Below are 25,829 nucleotides of genomic sequence, written 5' to 3' on the forward strand. Positions count from 1 at the left end.
TATGAAGCCGGGTCTGAAAAGACCGGGCTTCATAACTCCTAATAAAGTTTTGTGAATGAACGAATGCACTAAGTCGCGCAAAGCTTAGCACAGCGAAGCACATGCCCGTCGCCGCTCGTACTCCCCGTCGAACGACACGTCTAGCTTCCAGATGCGCGCCTTCGTCCACAGACGTCTATTTCTCTTTCTCATTCTTTCTGTGCTACGATTTGCTCTCTCCCCTCCTCCTTTCACTCGTCCTCACCATCACATCTCTCCTCGTCACGCTCACTTCCCTTTCCCACAGCCTTGCTACACTATTATGTACAAGGCTGTGCACATGCTCTGCTCGTGTGCCTGGATAGCCGAGTGCTTAGGACGCTCGCCTTCGAATCGAGGGTACACGGCTTCAAATCCCGCCTCGTGAAGAGTTTTTTTCGACATTTTCCCCGTTCTCTTTCTTTATATATTTCTTTCCGTCTATGTTTCTCTCTCTCTCTCTGTACTCGGTCACAGGGTTACTCAGACCACGCCGTAGCGGTTAGTAGTGGGCATAGCCCAAATTCTGTGGCACATACCCGTCCATGATGATGATAGTTTTCGGGCGCGGTCACACACTCCACACAATTTACGCCGAGCTAGAACATCTTCGCTGTTAAAAACACCGAAAAAATGATCAAACAGACGTATCACAGTTCCACTGCTGTGAAAACTAAGGAAGCACGTAGTACGGGCACCCAGCGATTCCCGTTCGTAGAGTTTCCATTGCTCCGTTTACCAAAGCGTCGATCACGCCAATGTTTGAGGTAAGCATGGTGTTGAGGTAAGTAACGTTGTTGGTGTTTGGGGCCCTTATATATTACAGGGAAAGCTGTTATGAGATCACAAGAGCAGATTTTGGTTCTGTAGTTGTCTGCGTCGCCACGTACCGCCGCCGCCTGTGTCCCTAAGCGCTGTTGCGCGAAGAGAAAAATGAAATAAGAAAAAAAACTGCTCTAGGAACAGATGGGATTTGAAGCCGGGCCCTATGCGTGGCAGTTCAGTCGAGTATTCTACCACAGAGCTGCGCTGGTGCTTCAACCTCCTTGGCAAACATACCCTATACAGGTGTCATGCCGGGCAAGGAATCGGGTTAACCCACGTAATATAGCGTCGTAGAAGAGTAAAATAATAACCAGGCTTCGAAAGGTGGGAATTGTGCAATGAGTGGGTCGGTGAATTCTTCCAACCCATTACAAAATATTCAGCCATATTTCTTCATCGTGATCAGCCACGGCACAAAGTGCGCATAATGTTTTACAGGTGTGTAGCGGGTACCACGCTTCTCCGTAGAATGACGAATAATGCCATGCTGGGTGTTTCGCTACTTCTCGAAAGTTATGGCGTAGTGGGTACCTTGCATGTGTACTTGTATTAGTTGCCGCAAAAGAATCTAGAAGAGAAAAAGTTCCCCATATCCCACTAAAGGGAACCATGTGGGGATGCGAAGGAGCGCATGGGTCGACTTAAAGTTCCGTTCATCACGGCCACCTTGCCCGATGTTAACGCGTCCTTGCATGTGGAGCATACCATGAATTCACTGTAGTTGCTATTGCTGTTACTCGTCCCGAACTGTTGTTAGAGCACGTCACGCGGTTTCATCGCGCGTCTGCAGAATCTCGTTCCCCGACGCCACTACGTGATTGCTGAGAGAGTGTAAGGGGGAGAGGCCACAGCGTCTTATCCAGCCCCTTACACAGGCCCGAACGCGCTAGCGCGTGCCAGCGCGTTCTGACTAGGATAAAACGCGTTGGTTCATCGCGCGTCTGCAGAATCTGGATCGCCGACGCCATCACATGATTGCTGAGAGAGTGTAAGGGGGAGAGGCCACAGCGTCTTACTCAGCCCCTTACACAGGCCCCAACGCGCTAGCGCGTGCCAGCACACGTGGTTTTGTCTGCGTTACGCCAAGCTAGGACAGCATACGGCAGCCCGTGCCCCTAAAGTGCTCTGCACGTATCATCAACAAGGCGGTCGAAGAACAAGACTTCTCCTTGGCGCGAGCGCGCGCTCAATATGTTACAGATGGTTATGGTAGGTTTTAGAAAGCGGACGGTCGCCAATGGAACTACGGACAAAGCCCAGCGCAAAAGCTGCTTCGCATCTAAAATATTGGATAAATTCACCCACTACTCGGCCAATTCCCTCCATTGGGTATGAGCCATGTCCAGAGGGAAACAACAACAACGGGCTCTAGAAAGGCCGCTCTTCCAGCTTTCGCTGTTACTGTGCTGCGTGTTCCGCGCGGGCCGGGCGATATTTTGCCGCTCTTTATCGACTTCCTGGTTGTTGCGGCATTTGAGATAGGTGTCGTCTGCAGCGAGTTCCGTCATGCTGTTTACCCCTGCAGATGTAGCGACGCAGCGCCGGTGAGGCGTAGGGGAGGGGCATTCGCTCGCTCGGCCAGGTGGCGGTGCCCTTTCTTGCGCGGCCCCGGAGTCAGCCGCAGGGTTCCGAAAGGTGTTTAGCAATTTCAGTTATTTATTGTGATTATTTCTTGGTTATTTTTGTTAAATATATTATATTCTAGACATTCTTCGTTCACTTTATTCCGGTTCTAAGTGCTCAGCACTTAAAAGAAAGCACGATGAGAATCAGAATGAAATTTTATTGTTGCCACAAAATCAAGTTATTGCGTCTCAATATACAGAACGAGGTGTTGCAGTCGGAGACTGGATTGGGAAGTCCTGTACATGGTAAGCATGAAAAAAAAATTAGACTTTATCATCGACAGGAATGAAGAAATATTACAATTTGCATTTTCATATAAGTGACCGCGTACATTTCAAAGATATTATAAAAACATGAAAACACGTGATGCACTTAAAAATAGTGAAAATAAAAGGCTTGCACATTACACTATATCCAAAAATGCGAAAGTATGCTTTAGGGGCTGTGCAAAAGAAATGTTATGTAATGTTATATTCACTGATAAGGAACTTTTTTTAAATTCTTTGACAAATGAGTTTAAGACAGACTGCAGTGAATTCGCTATGAAAAATGCGCTAAAATTAGCGGTTTGTTTGCCGTAGTTAGTGCGGATTCTCGGCAACATGAAGTTTTTGTGTAGAGCAAATATAGTGTTGTTAGGGTTAAGAAGTGGAGAATATGGGATTAATGAAATGGGATATTCATTACTGATATGCTTGAATAAGCAGATGGCTAGAATGTGTTTAACTATATACTGCACTGAAAGCACATTACAGGGATAAAATGATTGTTTGGAATCGGTGTCATATGAGCTAGAAGTTACTATTCTGATTGCTTTCTTCTGAACAGTCTGTAACGGTGCAAGGGGAGTATCACTCATCCCCGCGGCGTGGGGGACGAGTGGTGCAAAAAATAATCATCACGTGATGACGTGACAGATTGCAAAAATTTTTTTCCCGCAATTTTTGCCAATTTCACGCACCTCATTGGTTGCGGTCCCCACACCGCAGACACCAACGAACAGAGAAGCCTGTATTAAGAACAGCTTTGCTGTTAAAGATATTTGGGGGCCGTTGTGAGGGACGCATGAAGGTGTGGAGCTTGACCCATAGGAACGCCTAAGCGCCGAAATTCAGGAGGCGTGTCTCTGAGGGCTCGGGATCAGATTACAGGGCAATTTTTATTTTCAGGCATGGGCTTGCGTCTTGCGTGGAACATCTACTGGCTTTTTTCCAGCGCCGGTGTAGTGCGGCGGGCTGTGGCTGCCGCCAGGACTCCACTGGCTACCACACGCACCAGATGTCACAGTAGTCTCCGTCTGCTTATACTGTATACGACTTACACTGTACTATATATAGTGTGCTAATACTGCGCCACTGTACCGTTATACAATATGGTCCCCGTGTGAACTTTTTCTACTAGACCTCCTTAAACCTCCTACCTCTCCGACCATCTACCTTTCACACTTGACCTACCCAACCTCCGACCTCCAACCTTTGACCTCCGCAGACCAGACCTAGACTCCAGGTGGCAGGGACAAAGTACGTTACATCAGTCAACGCCGGGTCAGGGACGTTGAAGAACTATCCTGCTTCACATACATTCTGAAGTCGAATCGCTGGCTCCTTATTGGCTACTGTGTCGCGACAGCAGCGCCAACTGGGGCCGCCCACCGGCAGCGAGATACGAAACACGTATGATCCCCACCTCCCACGAACACAGTTGGTTTACTGCCAGCCGCGCTAATGGTGAACGTTGTTGGTTTCTAGCGCCATATATGTCGTGATCTCTCGGGATGTGAGGCGAGCGCGGAGAGGGGGGGGGGGAGGGAGAGGGAATGCAGTAATCGGGCGGTGCCCCCTCCCCCCCCCCCGGGCATTTAAGGGGGCACCACGTTTGCCCCGGCATTGTTTAAAGCGCAGTTACGGCCTCGCAGTTTTTTTTTTTTTTTAACAGGGAAGCTGTTCTTTATCGAGGCTTCCTCGTCCGTTGTAGGCGTACGTAACGCTGGTCACGTGGCCTTACGGCGTGGCCAAGACAGGTGAGGCTCGGCAGAAAAGGCTATACCAGTGGTTCTCAAATGGAGGTCCGCGGGCCCCAGGGGGACCGCGAAGCCATTTTTAGGGGTCTGCGAAACCCATCGTCGAAATAAAACCCCCAGAGATGTGTTTTTTGGAGGCAGGCTACGTCACATGACAGCGGCCCCTTCTGGTTTGTGGTATGCCTAACTGCATAACATTGTTTGCGTTGCGCCGGAGCGGACTTGTGTTTTCCGTTCTCTATGAGATGGCTGTAAAGCTTTTGTTACAGTTTTCTACGACATATACACGCAGGCATGCTTTTTCCAGGCTTAAGTATCCGAAGAGAAAGAATAACTGGAAACAGGTTGAATGTGGCTGCCAACCGCACAACTTATTGATGACCTGGTGAGATCGAATTATCATGGTACTTTAGCTAGACCATTATTTGCCAGGGACCAGCAAAAGGCACCTAATTCACACTGCATGTGGTGTTAATTGATACGATGGTAAGCCTACGATGCGCACACAACTGCACTTACAAAAAATTGGCAGATCCTACGAAGTGTGGGAATCGAGGTAATGCGAAGCAGCCAGCAAAGAGCTGCATACATCGTCTTGTTTGTCATTGAGGCTTATGAAGTCATTCATGTCGTGACATCTAGTTCGCTATATATCGCGGGATTGTCATACATGCATGCGTGTACAATCTGGTATATGCCATGCTAATGAAACATATATTCTGCTACATATATACGATGCGTGACCTGCTATGTACGTTCGTCACACACTCTTGTCATGCCATATTAATTGAGGTATATATCCAGTAAACAAAATGGCCGGGAGTGCACCGTGAGCGTGGCATCTAAATCATACCCTACATGACATGCATATCATGATTTTCGTGTTACCACCTGTTATTTATGTTCGTCACACAGTCGCGTCGCAAGATACCAATTTTGGTGTATATCAAGCTAGTGAAACGGCCGCCAGCGCACCATGAGCGTGGCACGTAAGTCATGGTGTACATGGCATGTGTGTCATGATTTTCATATTAACTCCTGTTATTTATTTTCGGTACACAGTCACGTCACGCGATGCCAATTTTGGTGTATATCAAGCTAGCGAAACGGCCGCCAGCGCACCATGAGCGTGGCAGTAAGTCATGCTGTACATGACATGTGTGTCATGATTTTCATGGTACCACCTGTTATCTGTTTTCGTCACACAGTCACGTCGCGCGATTCCAATTTTGGTGTATATCGAACCAGCGAAACGGCCGCCAGCGCGCCATGAGCGTGGCACGTAACTCATACTGTGCATGACATGCGTGTCATGATTTTCATGTTAACTCCTGCTATTTATGTTCGTCACACAGTTACGTCGCGAGATACCAATTTTGGTGTATATCAAGCTAGCGAAACGGCCGCCAGCGCGCCATGAGCGTGGCACGTAAGTCATACTGTGCATGACATGCGTGTCATGATTTTCGTTTTACTACCTGTTATTTGTGTTCGCCACACAGTCACGTCACACGATACCAATTTTGGTGTATATCAAGCAAGCGAAACGGCCGCGAGCGCACAATGAGCGTGGCACGTAAGTCATACTGTGCATGACATGCGTGTCATGATTTTCATGTTACCACCTGTTATTTGTGTTCGTCACACAGTCACGTCGCGTCGCGCGATACCATTTTTGGTGTATATCAAGCTAGCGAAACGGCCGCGAGCGCACAGTGTGAGTGAGTCAGAACTTTATTATGGTCCAAAAGTGGCAGAAGCTGAACGCGACTGGAGGTCCCGCTAGCTCAGCCAGGTGGCTCCACCCAGGAAGGTGCCGGAAGCTGGAGCCTCGCGGCGATGTCCCGGGCCCTTTGGACTGCCAGGAGTTGTTTGTTGAGTTCCATGCTGCGCATGGCAGCCTCCCAGGAGGGTTTGTCAGATAATCCTGACCCCGAATTAAAGGGGCACAGCCAGAGCATGTGTTCGAAATTGCAGTGCTCGTGATTACAGTGCTGACAGTGAGGTGAAAAGTCTGGATCGATTCTGTTTAGCATGGCTGGAGTGATGTACGTTTTTGTCTGTAGTTGTCATAGTGTGACCGCTTGCGCTTTATTCAATTTAGGGTGTGGAGAGGGGAAGAGCCTGCGCCCTAGTTTGTGAGCTGAGGTGATCTCGTGGAACGATATTAATGGATCCTTGAAGTCCATGCATCCCCGTTCCCGTCCCGTCTGAGATGGCCGGTCACCGCCGCGGGTAGCTAGTTCACGCGCTAGCTGGTGAGCCCTCTCGTTAGGGTTGCCGGTTGGGGAGGATGAGATGTCACCCATGTGGGCCGGGAACCATATGATGTGCGTTAGGGGATCTTCCCCTTCGTTAGCCTCAGCAGTCGTCTTATTAACAATGCTTGCGGCTGCGGCGGAGACGAAGCCGGATGAAAATGACCTGATGACAGTTCGTGAGTCTGAAAAGATGGTGACGTCCCTTCTTCGTTCTTGCAGAGCTACCGCGATAGCCAGTTCCTCGGCTTCGTGAGTGAAGCCGGTGACCACGGCGGCCGCGTTAACTAGTGGTCCCTTGGCATTGACGACTGTGACGACATACGCGTCCTTCTTCCAGTATTTGGCTGCATCAACAAAGAGGGCGGTTGAGCTGGAATCGATCTTCCTCAGGATGGCCTCGGCTCTTGCTTTTCTTCGCCCTTCATTGTGTACGGGATGGATGTTCCTGGGGACCGGGTCGACGCATATGGCACCTCTTATCGCCGAGGAGATCTTGTCTTTCTCGGGGGGCATGAACAGGGGTTGCAGCCCTGCCTCCTGGGGGATCCTGGTGCCTGCTTTTGTGAGGGACAATCGGCAAATTTGAGCCGTTCGTTGAGCTTCAAAGAGCTCCGTTGCTGTGTTGTGCAGTCCGAGCTGCAATAGCCGCTCCGTGTTGGTGCTTTTTGGAAGATTAAGAACCCGTTTAACCCCTGTCCTGATAAGGGCATCAATTTTATTGAGCTCCATCTTCTTCATTCTCAAGAAAGGGGCAGCGTAGATAATGTGGCTGATGAGGAACGCATGGAAGGCTTTCATGAGATTGTCTTCTTTAAGCCCTTTCCTCTTGTTGGCAACTCTGGAGATGACCCTGGTGAAGCTGTGAGTACTCTTCTCGATACGTCTGAGTGCCTCAGTGTTGTTATTGCTGTACTTTCCAATTGTCATGCCAAGAACCTTGATTGAGTCACAGATGGGGATTGTTTTTCCGCTTTTGGACCGCAGGCAAATAGACGCCCCGTCGATCTCCGGCCCCCGTCTCGGGAAACACTTGTGGAGGAGGAGTTCGGACTTGCTAGGTGACAGCTGTAGCCCAATGAGCGTGGAATGCATATCATGCTGTACATGATATGCGTGTCATTATTTTCATGTTAACTCGTGTTATTTATGTTTGTTACACAGTTACGTCGCGAGATACCAATTTTGGTGTATATAAAGGTAGCGAAACGGCCGCCAGCGCGCCATGAGCGTGGCACGTAAATCATACTGTGCATGACATGCGTGTCATTATTTTCATGTTAAGTCCTGTTGTTTATGTTCGTCACACAGTTACGTCACGCGATACCAATTTCGGGGTAGATGAAGCTAGCGAAACGACCGCCAGCGCACCATGAGCGTGGCTGTAAATCATGCTGTACATGACATGCGTGTCATGATTTTCATGTTATGACTTGTCATTTATGTTCGAAATACAGTCATGTTACGCCATACCAATTTTGGTGTACATTCGATTAACCAAGCGACCAGGAGAGCACGAAATCGTAGGCGGCTAGATAGATAGATAGATAGATAGATAGATAGATTGATAGATAGATAGATAGATAGATAGATAGATAGATAGATAGATAGATAGATAGATAGATAGATAGATAGATAGATAGATAGATAGATAGATAGATAGATAGATAGATAGATAGATACGCTCAAAGTCGCAGAAGTTCGCTAAGAAATGCTTCGCATTTAAAACACGTAGATCCTCCTCGTAATACTGGGCTAAAGGCCAAGAAATGCAGCATATAGACAATTACTCGCCGACTGCTTCCCATGAAACCGATCCACGAGGCGTGGTATCTGCCAAATTTTTGCTCTCACTACAAGGGGTCCCTCACCACTTACACCAGTCCCCGAGACATCCATGACTGAGAACTATTGGCGTATGCAGTACTTTTTTTCCTTTCAACGAGGCGTTGCGGGAATATCGAGGTCTTTGCGTAGTTGGTGTAGTTGTGCACATATCGTGGGCTTAAAAGGCACGTCGGCTACGCGGGAGCCTAGATGGTAGCTTATGGCCTGGTATATCGTCAGTAATTCGTCTCTTAACTGCTTCGCATTTAATAGAGAAAGTTGCAAGAGAAAAAAAAAATTAAGCAGCTTGACCGACCTAATATTGCGGAGGCTGGTTAAACAGCGAAGATGGTAGTGTCACATTGGTAGACATGGTCTGCATTGGCACAAAAGAGGCGCTACAAACACTTTCCTGCTGCTCTCCCAATCAAATGTTTCCCGCGAAGTCTTTCTTTCTTTTCTCTTATTTTCTTTTTGTTTCTCTCTTTCTCTCTTCCTTTTTTTTATATCCATCTTTCTCTCTCTCGTTCGTTCTATTTGTTTTTTTTTCCTCTCTTCCTTTCACTCTCTTTCTTTCTCTCCCCGTGACACATGCGCTTTTGCCCGTGGACGTCTTCATTTTTAGCCAGCCAGTGGTGAATAGTGGGGCTTCTGCTATTTCTGCAGGACATACCTGCAAACTGCAAACGGAAACTGCAAACGACGCTCCCCAGCTAGCTCCACTCCGCGAATGCCTCCGAAACAGCGAAGCCGATGCCTTCCTTCGTCAGGCATTTGCCCTTATATTTCTTTTTAGATGCGAAGTATCTTAAGGCGGAGCTCAATCCGGTGGTGGTGGTGGTGGTGGTGGTGTGCGGCGTGACCACCCTTACTGCGCATGCGCATACCCTCTCCTCACACCTCCTCTCCACTCACCCTCTCCACTTTCCCTCTCCACTTTCCCTCTCCCCTTCCCCTTTCCACTTTCCTTCTCCCCTCCCCCTTTCCACTCTTCCTCTGAAACGCGGGCTAGACATGCCGAAATTCTCTCCTGCGCAACGCCGCAATGAGCTCGAGCGCATGCACGTCCCCTCCCCTTCTCTCTCCTCTCCTACGCTGCCCCCCTCTCGCCCGCCTATCGACCGCGTTCCCCGCTCGCCCTGTGAGAATTAACGGCCAGGCTAGATGGAAGATACGACGCGCGTAGCGTCCCTCTTCGCGTTCCACGACGCGAGGTCGGTAGCATGCCCAACGAACGCCAACGGTTCCCCGCTCTCACAGGGCGAGCGGGGAACATGGGGGAACGCGGTCGACAAGCGGGCGAGAGGGGGGCAGCGTAGGAGAGGAGAGAGAAGGGGAGGGGACTCGCATGCGCTCGAGCTCATCGCGGCGTTGCGCAGGAGAGAATTTCGGCATGTCTAGCCCGCGTTTCAGAGGAAGAGTGGAAAGGGGGAGGGGTATGGGAAGGGGGAGGGGAGAGGGAAAGTGGAGAGGGGAGTGGAGTGAGGGAAAGTGGAGAGGAGAAGGGCAGAGGGAAAGTGGAGAGGAGGTGTGTGGAGAGGGTATGCGCATGCGCAGTAAGGGTGGTCACGCCGCACACCACCACCACCACCACCAACACCGGATTGAGCTCCGCCTTAAGATACTTCGCATCTATTGCGGCCTCCGTGGCCGCGAGAATCGCACCCGCGTCCTACGACTTAACAGCGAAACAGATTAACCGCTGAGTTACCACCGCAGGCAAAGCAACATTTCGATGCATGTACACACCGGATTTTCCGTCCGATCGCCCGCTACAAAGCACACGGCATCATTAATAATCATCATCAACAACTAATATCCTCTAGCGGGCCCGGGCCGGGCCCGGGCTTGGAACGACGTGCCCGGGCCGGGCTCGGGCTGGGTACGGTCAAGTACGCCCGGGCCCGGGCCGGGCTCGGGCTGGGTTCGGTCATTTACGCCCGGGCCCGGGCCCGCGCTTGAAACCACGGGTCCGGGCTGGGCTCGGGCTTCATAAAGCGGGCCCGGGCCGGGCTCGGGCCGTAAAATCCAGCCCGTGCAGTGCTCTATAGTCTCCGTGCAGCCGAAAATTTTTTTTTCTCGACATTTTCTCTCCTGTTATGTCCGTGCCACGAAATTTTCCCGAAATGCTGCGCTGTTTTGCGTACTCCGATGTGTTCGGCGTCTTTCGCGCACACTACTATGCCGATAGAGTGTAGTTATCGAAGTTTCTCTTGCGTGGTGCTTCGTTGCGAAGTCTGAAGAATGCAAGAATGCGGTTGTGTTGCGTCTCGCCTCTGAAACACATCAGCGATTTGAAAGATCTCATGGATCTAAGTTTGACTTACATGCGATGTCATTGAGTTATTTGCAAATGAAAATCTCAGGAGCGTCTCACCACAGGAGCCGATGCTTGATGCAACAGAACAAACACTTACGTCACAAAAGGTATTTTGGCGTACTGTAGCTTTGTTCTTCCTGCAAATTTATTCAAGGAATTCTCTCAATTATAATTCCACTTTAGCACAAGTGCTCTTTTCGTTCTCGTCCGTTTGCATCGTATACATTACCTAGGCCTCGGTGCTTGCTCGTCTGTTTACTGCAATGTGCTTTTGGTAACGTGCTGTTAAATACGTTCTCTGTTTTATTCTTATTTCTAACAATCTGCGTCATTCCTACTATTTACATATGTACTTTCCATTTCACTTTACATTATATGAAGATGATGTTGAGCACAAAGGTAAAACAATCTGGGCGTGCCTAGAGTATATAGTGTAATGAAGGTAGTGGACATGCTGCTTAGGTAGTGGACATGCGGCTTGACCAAGAGAGAAGATAAGGACGACGACGAGCGATCGCTACCCGTGCTTAAAATCTTATTCGAAGAATGTAAAATGGTTAAAAAAAATTAAGAGTAGAAATGGTAATAATAAATAAGACATCAAATTAATACTTCAAAAATTATGCTATTGCGCTCGTATTTCAGACAGCCGTATTAACCTGATCAGAACAATTTGGTGAGATTAGATATATTGAACCGCATTTTAATAAAGAGCGTTTTTGAAGGAAGATTAAAATGGTACACGTTTAGTGGTTTGCATGAAATTACACACGGCATTGAAGGCATCCCTATGGCAGTATCCCAACCCTGAGGCTCCGAAGCTTAGTATAATTTCTTCAGTTAAGTTTAAGCCTATTTTTAACAGCGGAGTAATGAGCAGTCGTGATCTAATAATTGAATATCTGCGGCATGACATAAAGAAATGTGCAATATTTTCTAATTCTCCGCAGAATTGACATAGGGGCGATATCGTCAGACCAGCTCTGTGCAAGTATAGATTTAATGGGGGGACACGGCATCGAAATCTGGTGATCGTAACTTCAGATTGTCTAGATTGGCTCCAATGAGACTTCCATGGGAAGTTGAGATGTTTGTATTCCGTCCACGTTGTTATTGTTTCCATCCTATCAGTGTGAATTGCCAATTTTCTGTATCTGATTGCGGTGAAATATTCTACCACTGGAAGAACCTGGATTATTGGGAGATCTAGCGATGCGCGCGCTAAAGCATTCTTGGCCCATCCCCCAGAGTGGGTACGTGCCATAGAAAAGAAGGCAAAACAAACAAACAAACAAGCTACCCGTGCTGCTAGTTGGCCCTTGTCGGAGTAAAACCGGTGTCCAGTTGTCGCGACTCCTGTCTTTAGCACACCGCTTCTCGACTTCCTCTCGAAAAAGACACCTTCTCCTGTCTCTCGGACGCTTCGGCGCCAAGCCCAACACTTCGCCGTTCGAGATAACCTGCTCTACCGCCGCAGCTACAACTTGATTGGCCGAAAGTGGCTGCTTGTTATTCCTCAACACCTCCGCTCCGACATCTGCGCCACGGTTCACGATGATCCACAATGCGGTCACGCAGGTGTCTTAAAGACATACACACGCCTGCACCTTCGGTACTACTGGCGCATTATGTACCGTTTCGTTCGCCAGTACATACGGTCGTGCCCTACGTGCCAACTACGCAAGACGCCACCTCAACATATCGCCGACACGTTACAACCGCTACCGTGTCCAGCCCGACCTTTTGATCGCGTGGGCATTGACTTATACGGTCCCCTTCCTTACATTCCAAGCGGCAACCGCTGGGTTATAGTAACCATCGATCACTTGACGCGGTATGCTGAAACATCAGTGCTAATTTCTGCTACCGCAAAAGACGTCGCTGGCTTCATGCTGCGGAACATTGTCTTGAGGCATGGAGCGCCTCGAGAATTACTCAGCGACCGCGGCCGTGTTTTTCTGTCCGATGCTATTACAGCCTTGCTGAAGGAGTGTCGCATCATACACCGCACTACCACGGCGTATCATCCCCAAACTAATGGGATGACGGAGCGTTTCAACCGCACCCTTGGCGATATGTTGTCCATGTATGCTTCATCGGACCACACCAATTGGGACAGCATACTACCTTTCGTCACGTATGCATACAACACGGCCACACAAAGCACCACCGGATTTTCATCTTTCTTTCTTTTTTATGGACATGAACCTTCTTCCACAATGGATACAATTCTTCCGTACCGGCCTGACTCCTCCGAGTTCACAACCGTTTCAAGAGCAGCCGCATATGCCGAAGAACGTCGCCAGCTTGCTCGTTCATTCACATCGCACGCCCAAAGTCGTCAGAAACATCGCCACGATGAATCGACTACTGCGACATACTTTGATCCCGGCACACTGGTATGGTTGTGGGTTCCATCTACTCCTGCGGGACTCTCCCACAAGCTATCGTCGAAGTACTGCGGCCCTTATCGGGTACTGCAACAAACGTCTGCAGTCAATTACCTCGTGGAGCCGCTCGACGTGTCTTCAGACAAGCGTCGAAGCGGACAAGAAATTGTGCACGTTTCCAGGCTCAAGAAGTACTACGATCCCTTTGTGTGCGCTTGCCCTTAGGTCGCCAGGATGGCTCCCTTATTGCCCGGGAGTGATTGTAATGAAGGTAGTGGACATGCTGCTTAGGTAGTGGACATGCGGGTTGACCAAGAGAGAAGATAAGGACGACGACGAGCGATCGCTACCCGTGCTGCTAGTTGGCCCTTGTCGGAGTAAAACCGGTGTCCAGTTGTCGCGACTCCTGCCTTTAGCACACCCTCGTTTGAATAGTAGCGAATATTTTGCTTACGACTTCCCAAAATTGCGAAATTGAGTTTACGTTATAATAGGGGCAATAATAAGAAGACATCTTAAGGGTGTTTGGAAGGGGTTTCTAGAAACACATAATACCAAGTACTGCGTTTTTCTCATGAGCGTCCCCAGGAGCCGTTTCATGCTATGTCCATACGTTTATATTTTCTATACGTTTATATCTTCCATACGTCTTATGTCGTTTTCCATTGCCTGACCTTAACATCTAAGCTTACGATATATCATGCTCACTTGTCATAGCTTTTAGGGGTGCCGCCTGTCTCGTGTTTACACAGGGTTTTCCACCTAACTAGAACCAACGCCAGTGTTGTCGACGTGCCTCGTAAGTCCACGATGTTTCCACAGCCACTACACTTACAAAAACAGATCGTTCCACTTCGCAACGTTTGGCTCAAAGCCATAAAATACAGCATAGAAGTACTCGCTGACTGCTTCGCATGAAGCCGATTGTCACAACGCGTGGGATCTGCCGAATTTTTAAATGCGAAGCATTTCTTAGCGAACCTTTGGCACATTGAGCGTTTCTATCAATCAATCAATCTATCTATCTATCTATCTATCTATCTAGCCGCTTACGTCTGGGGGCTCTCATGATCGCCTCCTTAACTTGGTGTAGACCAAAATAGGCCTGGGAGGGTAAGAAGATTTGACGAATATGACTGTCGAGTCATGACATGAATAACGTGAAAATCCTGTCGCGTACGTCGTCAAATCCTTTCCTCTATACACGTGTGGCACATACCCGTTTACCACGGGTCGCGGTCTACGGGTATGCGCCACAGGTGATTGACAGTTTATATCTACCCAGGAACGGCGAGAACAGGCATTGATCATTTAAATTTGAGAGCGTTAAGAAAAACCAGCATCGGCAGCGTTGACCCGATGAATGGAAAGAATGAAAATTAGGATCCAAGCAGGAATCGAACCCAAGCATTCTGCGTGGCAATCGGGTATTCTACCACAGTGCCACGCCAGGTCTATAAACTGGTTTGGAAAAACAGCCTATGCAGGCGTTATAGCGGTGCAACGTCAATTGTGGTTGTGCTGCTTGCTATCTAATTTTACAAAAGAGCAATAAACACTACATGATATTCCTACGATGTGTACTCCTACGATACAGGCGTCATATCGGATTAAGGTCTGTGATTCCAGTTAGGTAAAAAGTTTTGTGTACCGTTGTATCGCGCCCTTCTGCTTATCATGTGATAGTGTTGGCTCCGCTTTTATAGCAGTCTAATAAACATTATATTTGTGTTCCTATGATTCAGCAAGCTATATTGAAGCATTGCTCGACCCCGGAGGAATACATTAACGGAAGTTACGTATGATATTCACATCACCGCGCCGTAAAGTGCACTTAGTCCGCCAGCACGACGCAGTGTCCTCTCCATTTCTTACGAGGCTGGGCGATGGCCTCATGCTGACCGAGGATGATGCCAGATTGACTGACAGCCGCTTTGTAGACTGGCCTACGTAGGCCACATACACCCAGGTAGTCTACGAATACGACAAGCGCCATCCACTAATGTTGATCTATGTAGCACTATCCGGGCCTACCAGCCTCGACGGCCTATACCTCACCAACGCGAAGGGTGATTTCGGGTTCCGACATGTCGCCGGCTCTATCGAAAGACAATTTGTCGACGAAATGACCGCGGCATCCACGAATTCCAACAGCTGTACTACAGCTCATACTTCACTACACATGGACCCCTCGTCATTGCGATCACGACCGGATCCGATAACAAGTTATGACCAGCTGTTGTTGCGCACTGATCACGGTGATGATGACCTTGTTCAGGAACTGTCAAGAACTTCTTCCACACATGCACACGGGTTCGTTAAACCTGCGTGCGTTCTCCATCATCAGCTTACCGCTTCTGGTGTTGGTAATACCCACGTTGCCGTTGGCAGCGTTACCCAACTGTACACAACCATTTATATAAAACATATGCGGCTCTTCAACATATATGCGTGCGTATAAAATTGATACATATCTTTAGCGTGATTTTGTAACGTTTCGCTCAGCAAAAAAAATTACGCCACAGTCACCTTTCCGCCGCATGCTTCGCATAACATCGACTCCCACGGTACGTTGGACCTGGCAAATTTTTTATATTCCGCTTAATTTATTAACATCAGTTGTGCAACATTTCTAATATAAATTTTAGGGCCAAGTGCGTTTCGTTACGTTCTAGAGGGCATTCCGAAGTGACCGATCGACCATTTTGTGGGAACGTACTTGCTGGGTAGTGTTTTTTTTTTGTTGTTGTTTAACGACAACCCCGCCAAACATGACCATGTGACTGCCCTCGTGCGCTACCGTACTGCAGCGCCCTCAAATGTGCTTCGAGCGAAACAACCGGTGCTTGTACGGGTGTTTCTACCACGGCTCTAGGCGTCGGCTTCACAGTTCGTCAACATTTTTGAAGGGGCCCCGCAACATTTTGTCATTACAGGAAAGGAAACGCCATCGTCTCTGAGAATTGGTAGGATGGCGGTCCGCGCGCCGGTTGTTTCGCTCGAAGCACGTTCGCATGCGCTGCAGCACGGAAGCGCAGGATCTGTGCAGAGACGTAGCTTGATTCCATATTTCTTGGGCTTTCTTTAAAAGCTGGAAAAAAATGACCACGCAGCGTGCACGTCACCACAGAAAAGTGGACTGGTCGTTTTGGAATGCCCTTTGGAATGCCCTGAAAAGTAAATATTAAAAATGCTGCAAAATTTATCTTACTTAATCAACCAATTAAGCCCAATATGAAAAATGCCATAACGAGCGCCACGTGACGGTAAACCATACGCGATTGTTTTCGTTCAGTATGTATTTTTAGGCGTCTTTAAGGCCCATTTTCTCTGAAACTACTGCGTGTAAAACGTTCGGTTTGCTCTATTTTATTCGTTGGCGTCTCGTCTTTCAATGGAACTAGAACCAGAATTGCATTTCAAGTGTTGACATTTTTTCAATTCTTTTAGCAACGGAAGTAATGTTTGTCATCAGTTTTTAAAAAACACTACCAAAAAATGAAATTTATTTCGCATACGTACAACATTCTAGTTCAGTAGCTTTGTAATGATGCTTGGTTTATTGTGGTAAAAAAAAAATCAGCTCTCTGTTTATTCAACTTGTTTTGATAATGGGGCAAATGTAACAAAAAAATTGACTGACTTCGAGATATCGAGAGTTAAAGAGTAAAAACAAGTTTGTTTCATGTTTTCTTCAAAAAGAAGATGTACTCAACTGTTTAACTAATAGCAACGTTCCATGTATAGTCCTCACACGATTCGGCTTTTCGCTTCTTTTCTTGTCTTCTTGATTCCCTGGCTTGTTTTGTCATATATTCAGTCGACAGTAGCCAAGTACTGTCGATGGCGGTCGATATTACCAACCACATAACACTGTTGCGCCTCGGTGATATGCCAAACTGCCTAGGGCCTTGTAAACGTTCACTCGGGTCATGCAGACCTTCTTGGAAGTTAGAACGGTTTCAAAGGTGACAGATCTGAGGGTTTACATTCCAAGGAACACGATCCATTGTGTTCTCAACGAGTACCATTGTTCCTCCGCATTCTGTGCAGAGACTGTTGCTCGTAATCACGATTTGTGGAACCTCCACATCAATAAAAATCCGGCAGATCCCACGCACTGTGGGAATCGATATAATGCGAAGCAGCCAGCAAAGAGCTGCATACATCGCCTTGTTTGTCTTTGAGCCAAATGAAATCATTCATGCCATGCCATCTTGTCCACCATATATCGCATGTTGGCCATGCACGCATGCATGCACAATCTAGAATACATCATGCCAATGAAACGCATATTCTCGTATATTCAATGCATGACCTGTCGTTTATCTTCATCACGCACTCGTGTCATGCCATACCAATTTTGGTATATATCCAGTTAACAAAACGGCCGGAAGCGCACCATGACAGTGGCATGTAAATCATACCGTACATGACATGCATAACATGATTCGCATGTTAGGACCTCTCAGTAATGTTCGTCATACAATCACATGGCGCAATACCGATTTTCGTCTATATCAAACGAGCGAAATGGCCGCGAGTGCACCATGAGTTGAGCATGTAGATCATGCCATAAAGACATGCATATCATGGTTTTTCATGTTACCACCTGTCACTAATGTTCATCATACAGTCACATCACGCAATACCAGTGTTGGTGTATATCAAGCAGCGAAACGGCCCTGAATGCACCATGAGCGTGGCATGTAAATCATGACATACATGGCATGCATGTCATGGTTTTCATATTACCATCTCGATCTTATTCATGTTCTTCATACAGTCACATCGCGCAATACCAATTTTGGTGCATATCAATCTAGCGAAACGGCCACGAGTGCGCCATGAGCATGGCATGTAAATCATGTCGTACATGTCATGCATGTCATGATTTTTATGTTACCACCTCTCATTTACGTTCGTCATACAGTCGTGCCGCGCAATACCAATTCTGGTGTATATCAAGCTAGCGAAACGGCCGCGAATGCACCAGGAGCACGGCATGTAAATCATGACATACATGACATCATGTGACGGCGTTCATGTTACTACCTGTTATTCATGTTCGTCATACAGTCGCGTTGCGCAATACCAATTTTGGTATACATCAAGCTGGGAAAACGGCCGCGAATGTATCCTGAGTGTGGCTCGTAAATCATGTCGTACATGACTTGCGTATCATGATTTCCATGTTACCACCTCTCATTTACGTTCGTCATGCAGTCGCGTCGCGCAATACCAATTTTGGTGTATATCAAGCAAGCGAAACGGCCACGAGTGCGTCATGAGCATGGCATGTAAATCATGTCGTGCATGTCATGATTTTCATGTTACCACGTCTCATTTACGTTCATCATACAGTCGCGTCGCGCAATACCAATTTTGGTGTATATCATGCAAGCGAAACGGTCGCGAATGCACCGTGAGCATGGCATGTAAATCTTGACATACATGTCATGGATGTCATGGTTTTCATGCTACCACCTGTTATTCATGTTCTTCATACAGTCACATCGCACAATACCAATTTTAGTGTATATCAATCTAGCGAAACGGCCGCGGGTGCGCCATGAGCGTGGCGGGTAAATCATGTCGTACATGACATGCATGTCATGATTTTCATGTTGCCACGTGTTAGTTATGTTCGTCATACAGAAATGTCTCGTCATACCAGTATTCATACATATCCCTTCATTTAAACGGCCGCGAGAGCCCCGAGACAATGTCAGGTAAATCATGCTGCACATGACATGCGCCTCGTGATTTGCATGTTAGGACCTGTCATTATGTTCGTCATGAACTCTTGTCACGCCTTACCAATTTTGGTATATATGGAATTAACGGAACGGCCACAAGAGCCCAAAGGCCGTGGAATGTAAATCATGCTGTTCATGACATGCGTGTCATGATTTTCATGATATGACCTGTCATTTATGTTCGTAATAAGGCCATGTTATGACACACCAATTCTGGTATACATCCGATTAACGAAACGGCCAGGAGAGCGCAAAGTTGTAGGCGGCTAGATAGATAGATAGATAGATAGATAGATAGATAGATAGATAGATAGATAGATAGATAGATAGATAGATAGATAGATAGATAGATAGATAGATAGATAGATAGATAGATAGATAGATAGATAGATAGATAGATAGATAGATAGATAGATAGATAGATAGATAGATAGATAGATAGATAGATAGATAGATAGATAGATAGATAGATAGATAGATAGATAGATAGATAGATAGATAGATAGATAGATACGCTCAAAGTCGCAGAAGTTCGCTAAGAAATGCTTCGCATTTAAAAGCAAAGCCGATGGAAGCTGAGGAAGGGAGAGTGATCACGCGGGAAAGAAGTTACGTAAAGCGCGCGTCACGAGCTTGAGCACTTTTTCTTTTTTTTCCTTCGAGAGCGCGCCTTACTTTCAGTGTGATCGAGAGCGCTCGCGAGAGCCAATGGCCGTGAATTTGGGTATTTGGCATCGTTTGCAGAAAGAAAACGGAACGATTTCCAGCTGATTTTAAGAATTAATACTAAATTCCAGGCCGTCGCCTGCGCTGTAAATTTGGTTCGCGTGTTCTCAGGATTCTCGACTATACCACTTGGCAGCGTTTTGAGACCATGCTGAAAAAAGTGTTGCAGGGCCCCTTTAAAAATGGATAAAAAATATGAGGACCGCGCGCGAATCGCAATTCGCTAAGAGTTCAAAAGCATACGCTTAACAGCGGCCAACTATAACAAAAGTTGGCCAAAACGTCCAAGGTGGTCGCGTTGTCCGTAAGCGTCAGCGGTGACGAGAAGTCCATGCGCGCACCGACGGCGAAGAACTGGGCGATCTGTATGAACATGTAAGCCAGGGATGGGCAGGAGACGTACGTGTCCGCTCATGTGGACACGCCGAATCACTGGCAGTCTGCCAGATATGCCATATGGGCTGCCAGCCCATGGTGAAGCTGCTCACTGGCGAAGCCAGGCTGGCGTGCGTAAAGACTACGCTCTTGGGCTTTGCCGTCGTTTATCTTCATCGCATTTAAAAGCAAAGCCATTGTCATTACAGGTAACATTTTGTCCTTGCGGCGACGCGTAATGAGGACAAAGTGTACTTGCTGAAGTGTTCGCACGAGTGCCCTCGGTATCGCTTCTGTCAGTAGCTGAAGCGTGTCGATTTCAAATTACATTGCGTTTTGTAAACAGTTTCTTTGATTCGTCAACACGTGGATATCATTTGCCGTAGCAACATAATCAACAAAGGCGCAACTAAACTCAAACTAAAGTTTCGATTTTTGAAAATTTCAGTTGAGGCAGAGAGCTCAGGTTTTGCACCGTCCGAGAAAAAGGGGCTTGGCTGCTCGTCAATTGGTCTCGAAAACTTGGTCTTTTCGGCTCATTCAAAGAGCACAAAAATTTGTGGGGCAATGGTTATTGTTACGGCAGGCATTATCATTTCAAGCAAGCCAAAAAAGGTAAAAATAAATTCCGATTGTTTAAAAACTTTTACCCTACCCTGTGTCCTTAACATTCGTAGAACGTTTGTGATACCAAGGGCACAGTGCCAATTTATATAGGGAGGAATTTCCCCTCCACCAGCATAAGTAGCAATAAACATGTTTATAAAATCATACGTGTTCCCTACGTCTTACATGTTTATTAAATGTTACGTCCAGAAGAATGTTCCCAGTAAATTGCGACAGAAGCACTGCTTTAGCGCGTAGGTATCTATACAAAGTTCGGGAAGAGTTCAGGAGCTTCAAAGCTGGAAGCAAGTATTTATTCTATCTGGTGACTGCCAATTAACGTTGATATTGAAGAAAAATTAACGCTGTTTATGTGGCCATAACGTTATATAATAAGTCTTTAGCCCCTCTAGTGGTGTATTTTGGCATTAGATATTTTAAACATGGCAAAAACGAACACAACGCGCAGTACGTTTCCGTATGTTGGTGCATGTGTTTGTATGAGTCCGCGTACATATACATCACTTGAAGGTCGCGGAATCGAATCCCGGCCGTGGCGGCCGCATTTCGATGGAGGCGAAAGGCTTGAGTCACGTGTACTTAGATTTTGGAGCACATCAAAGAGCACCTGATAGTCAATATTTCCGGTGTCCTCCACGACGGAGTCCCTCATTATCATATCGTGGTATTGGGACGTCAAACCCCAAAAATTATTGCTGGTAGATACACACATACAAGATGTAATAACTTCAGGGGGGGGGGGTGCTGTTGCACTCCTCACTCCACCCCACTGGCTACGCCACTGCATTCTTATAATGGTTGTGGCGTATAAAGTATGTACGGGTTATCTCAGGTTGTGCCCCCCGCTTCCTTATTGTACCCGACGTAGCACAGTGAGTACTGCACCGAATTACTTTTCCCCACTGGTGGTGTACTGTCTGTCTGTTTGTGACGCCAAGGTATAACATGTATGTCCTGAGGGCTTTTGGGAAGGCCTCGTGCGCTTGCGGTACACTGCGATTTGACGAGTCGATCAGTTATTGTTTCCGGTCATGGTGCGTTTAGTAGTGAAAAAGGAAAGAAAATTCAGTGTACACCGTTGTGAGAACGGCGATTATTACGCAACATAAAAATCGGCCCTAGACAATGAACGGCAGATAAATAGAGAGAGAGAGAAAGAGAGAGAGAGAAGTGACTTATTCAGAAAGAAAACAGCGCTATTTACTGCAACTCTCTTGGCGGGAGCGCGGCTCAGCGCGTTGGGGAAAGGGATCTAGATGGGGATACTGGCTGAGGAGGAAGGGCAGAGGGTGGTGATGATTGGGCGTCGTGCTGAAGATAGAGAGAGTGAAAGGGAAATGAAAAATCTATAGTCAGTCCAAAGAGGCACGGCGCGCGCATTTCACATTTGCGAACCTATAACCCCAAGAACTCAATTGTCCGTGAAGGCACTGCTGGATATAGCGACGATACAGATGCGAGTCATGCTCAGACACATGAATGGGCGACCAAGGTAAGAAGTTTTGCCAGTTAAATATATACTCTGTATCTATTTAATGGAGTTTTTTTCAAGCTTAGTTTATTTAAACACGGTAAAAAAAATTTGCAGTGGCTTAGCTCGGCTATGCCAGGATATACGTAGCGTTAGCAAAGGTTCAGCTGATTATTCTGAGCTTTCCAGATTTCCGCAGCACGTTTAGCTTTCCGCAGCACGTTTAGCGTTCCTCTGTTCATTCTTCTTAAGCTGAAGCGCTAATTGCCAGGCAACTACTTCGGGATCCGATGACATAAGCTTCTCGGCTCTTCTGCGCCGTTGAGCAGCATTTGCGCTCTCCTTCTCCATGGCGTTACCCACCTGCAAACGCCAGTCAGAGGCGCTATCAAGCGGCACCAGCGCACTGTCAGACGGCGACTGCACAGCGAAGGCGAATACACCATCTCCCGCACCATGAGTAGATGCGAAGCCGGAGCACTTGCACGATCGCGTTCCGTTGGCGTTCGTTGGGCATGCTACCGAGCTCGCGTCGTGGAAGGCGAAGAGCGACGCTACGCGCGTCGTATCTTCCATCTAGCTTGGCCGTTAATTCTCACGGGGAGGGGGGGGGGTGATTCTTAAAAGGAAGGAAATGAAAATGAAAATTGGGTGTAGAGTGCACGATAACTGTCTCTCAAGTGAGGACACCTCAACCGATTTAATTCTCACGGCTAGCGGGGAACGCTGTCGACAGGCGGGCGAGAGGAGGCAGCGTAGGAGAGGAGAGAGAAGGGGAGGGGACGCGCATGCGCTCGAGCTCATCGCGGCGTTGCGCAGGGGAGAATTTCGGCATGTCTAGCCCGCGTTTCAGAGGAAGCGTGGAAAGGGGGAGGGGAGAGGGGAAGTGGAGAGGGTAACGGAAGAGGGGAAGGGAGAGGGTGAGTGGAGAGGGGATGGGAGAGGGTAGATGACAGGGGGAAATGGTGAGGTTGGAGAGGAGGTGTGTGGAGAGGGTGTGCGCATGCGCAGTAAGGGTGGTCATCACCGGATTGAGCTCCGCCTTAAAGGGCCCCTAAACCACCCACAGGTGGAAATTTAGTTGTGGCGTTGCAGTTGTGCACGATTCTATAGCGAACGCTGGCGGAGTTGCACGCGTTTTCTCGTTTCGCTCTTTCCTTCGCTAGGCCGCGTTCCTCGGCTCGTCTGTCCACCTATCCGAATGCCCTTCCTCAGCGTCCGAGGTGGAAACGCAAGAAGCGCGCGCATCTACTCGCAGAAAACAGGCTCTTCAATGCCCAGTCACAGCGTCTCTTGCTCACGACGTCACCTAATCATACAGGTGACGTCATGACAGCTGTTGTCAATATAGAAAAGGCACGGAGAGGAGCACGCGAGCGTCTGTTGGTGGTTTAGGGGCCCTTTAAGATGATGATAGTTTTCTGCGATCGACTCACAAGGAACTATTTGCTAAGCAGCTTCGCTCTTAAAACAGGGCAAAGTGTCATGTGTGAGTCATCCCTCAGTCTTCCTTACAAATAAAGAATCCGCGGTTCTAAATAGCGGCTGCACGCGGCGCTGATATTTTGGTGTTTCGTGGGAATGGGCTGCTTGTACCACTTGGACACGTTTCTTGGCTTTGTACTCTTAGTTGAACAACTGTGACACGGCTCAGATAGCCTATTTACGCATGCGCTGCTGGTTCATGCGGGTGTGGGCTTTCTTCAATAAATATTTAGTTGTAAGCCCAGCGCTTGTCCTGTCTGCTTCTTAAAGTCCCTAGTTTTTTTTTTTCTGTTCCTTGCTAAGTACCGACAACCACTGAAGCGCCACCGATGAATCGCATTGGCTAACGCTCGTTTTCTGTAGCCATGTTCTTCCTAACGCTTTTTCAGCCCCTGGTAGCTCACTAATAACGGAGGACTAGCGGAGGGAGAAAGGCGCGTCGCGTTCGCATATTGTCCGCTGAGAGATGCGTGGCTAATGCACTTAGACGTACGTGGCTTTGTAAATCTTCCAAGTTAGGAAGAACATGGCGGCAGATGCCCACTACGCGTGAGAGAGGGTCGGGAGAGGAGGTGGTTGTCGGTACTTAGGCGAAAAGGAAAAAATCTGGGGACTTCAGTTGTTCTCATTCCGTGTCTAAGTGTTTTTCGCTGGTTTCATCTTAAATCATCACGATTATCGTCATGCGGGCGTAACCCCCCTCTCCTCCTCCTACCACCCTTCCTTCTCACCCACTATTTTCCCATCATGCACATACACGAAAGGTTTTCATCATTGCGCGAAGTGAACGAAAGATGTGTTGCACCTTTGGCCCACAAATTCTACAAACCGATCAGCCTTCTTTCAGCATGTTGTACAAGATCTGTTCAGGGAGATAACTTCCAATAGGATAAGAGCCATGTACCTAGAGAACCAGCTGTCTTTAGGAAAGCTTTCTACCATAGATCACCGTCATACCATTAATAAAATAATTAAGAAAACTGCCGATTACTAAAAACCCCATGTAAGACATTCATAGATTACGAAAAGCCATCGGCCCCGCCACGGTGGTCTAATTGTTATGGCGCTCGACTGCGGACCCGAAGGTCGCGGGATCGAATCCCGGCTGCGGCGGCTGCATTTTCGATGGAGGCGAAAATGTTTAAGGCCCGTGTAGATTTCGGTGCACGGTAAAAAACCCCCGGTAATCTAAATTTCCGGAGCCCTCCACTACGGCGTCTCTCATAACCATATCGTAGTTTTGGGACGTTAAACCCCATATATTATTATTACGAAAAGGCGTCAGCATAGAGGTGTTCTGTCGACAAGGAGTACCTGAAACATTTTTGCGTACCATATACAGATTCCACAGATACTCTGCATCTCCTCAAGAAGAGCAGCAGAATCCCTTCTGACGCACTGGCAAAAGTAAAGTACTTTTCAGTAAACCCTTTCTGTTGTTCTGAAGGGCCATTTGTAGAATGAAGGTGCGCCGATGATACAGGTGGTTCATGGCCTCGGCGATTAGTTCCGGTTTCGCAGATGAGCGCCGAAAAAAAATAGAGAGAAAGAAGCGAGAGAGAGAAAAAAAGAGAAGCGCTGCTCGGTAAATCAGCAGGAGAGCAAACACGCTGTCTGTCGGAGCCACGGTGTCAGAAAAATCACCGTGGTCGGGGCTTTTGCTGACGGCGCGCATTGCGCAGACTACAATGCACCACATTATTTACAAAGCAAATGACACTGCTGGAATTAAACATAGCGGCGCCACCGACGCGCTGCGGGCTTACGACGGGTGATATGTCACTGCCTCGATCGGCAGTGTATTTTTGAGGGGTCACGCATACTTACAACATAACAGAGGGGATTAGGCTGCATTGTTGAGTTGTGCACGCTCTGCGCGAGCCGAAACGAAATTGAAGAAGTGAAAAAAAGAAACAGGTGGTATGTCGCGTGCCCATGAAAGGGAGGACAGTAGGCTAGTGGAAGTAAAAGATTTCCCATAGTGTGAAAAAAGTTGCCACGGGGTATGGCGTACGAGCCGTGTTCTCAGTGCCATGAAAGCCAGGTCACGCTTTTGTGCAAGAATTGAAAACCGGAAGCCAAGCCACCCGAAGGTCGTGGCA

This window comes from Rhipicephalus sanguineus, chromosome 11, assembly GCF_013339695.2.
Source record: "Rhipicephalus sanguineus isolate Rsan-2018 chromosome 11, BIME_Rsan_1.4, whole genome shotgun sequence".
NCBI classification, from domain to species: Eukaryota; Metazoa; Arthropoda; class Arachnida; order Ixodida; family Ixodidae; genus Rhipicephalus; species Rhipicephalus sanguineus.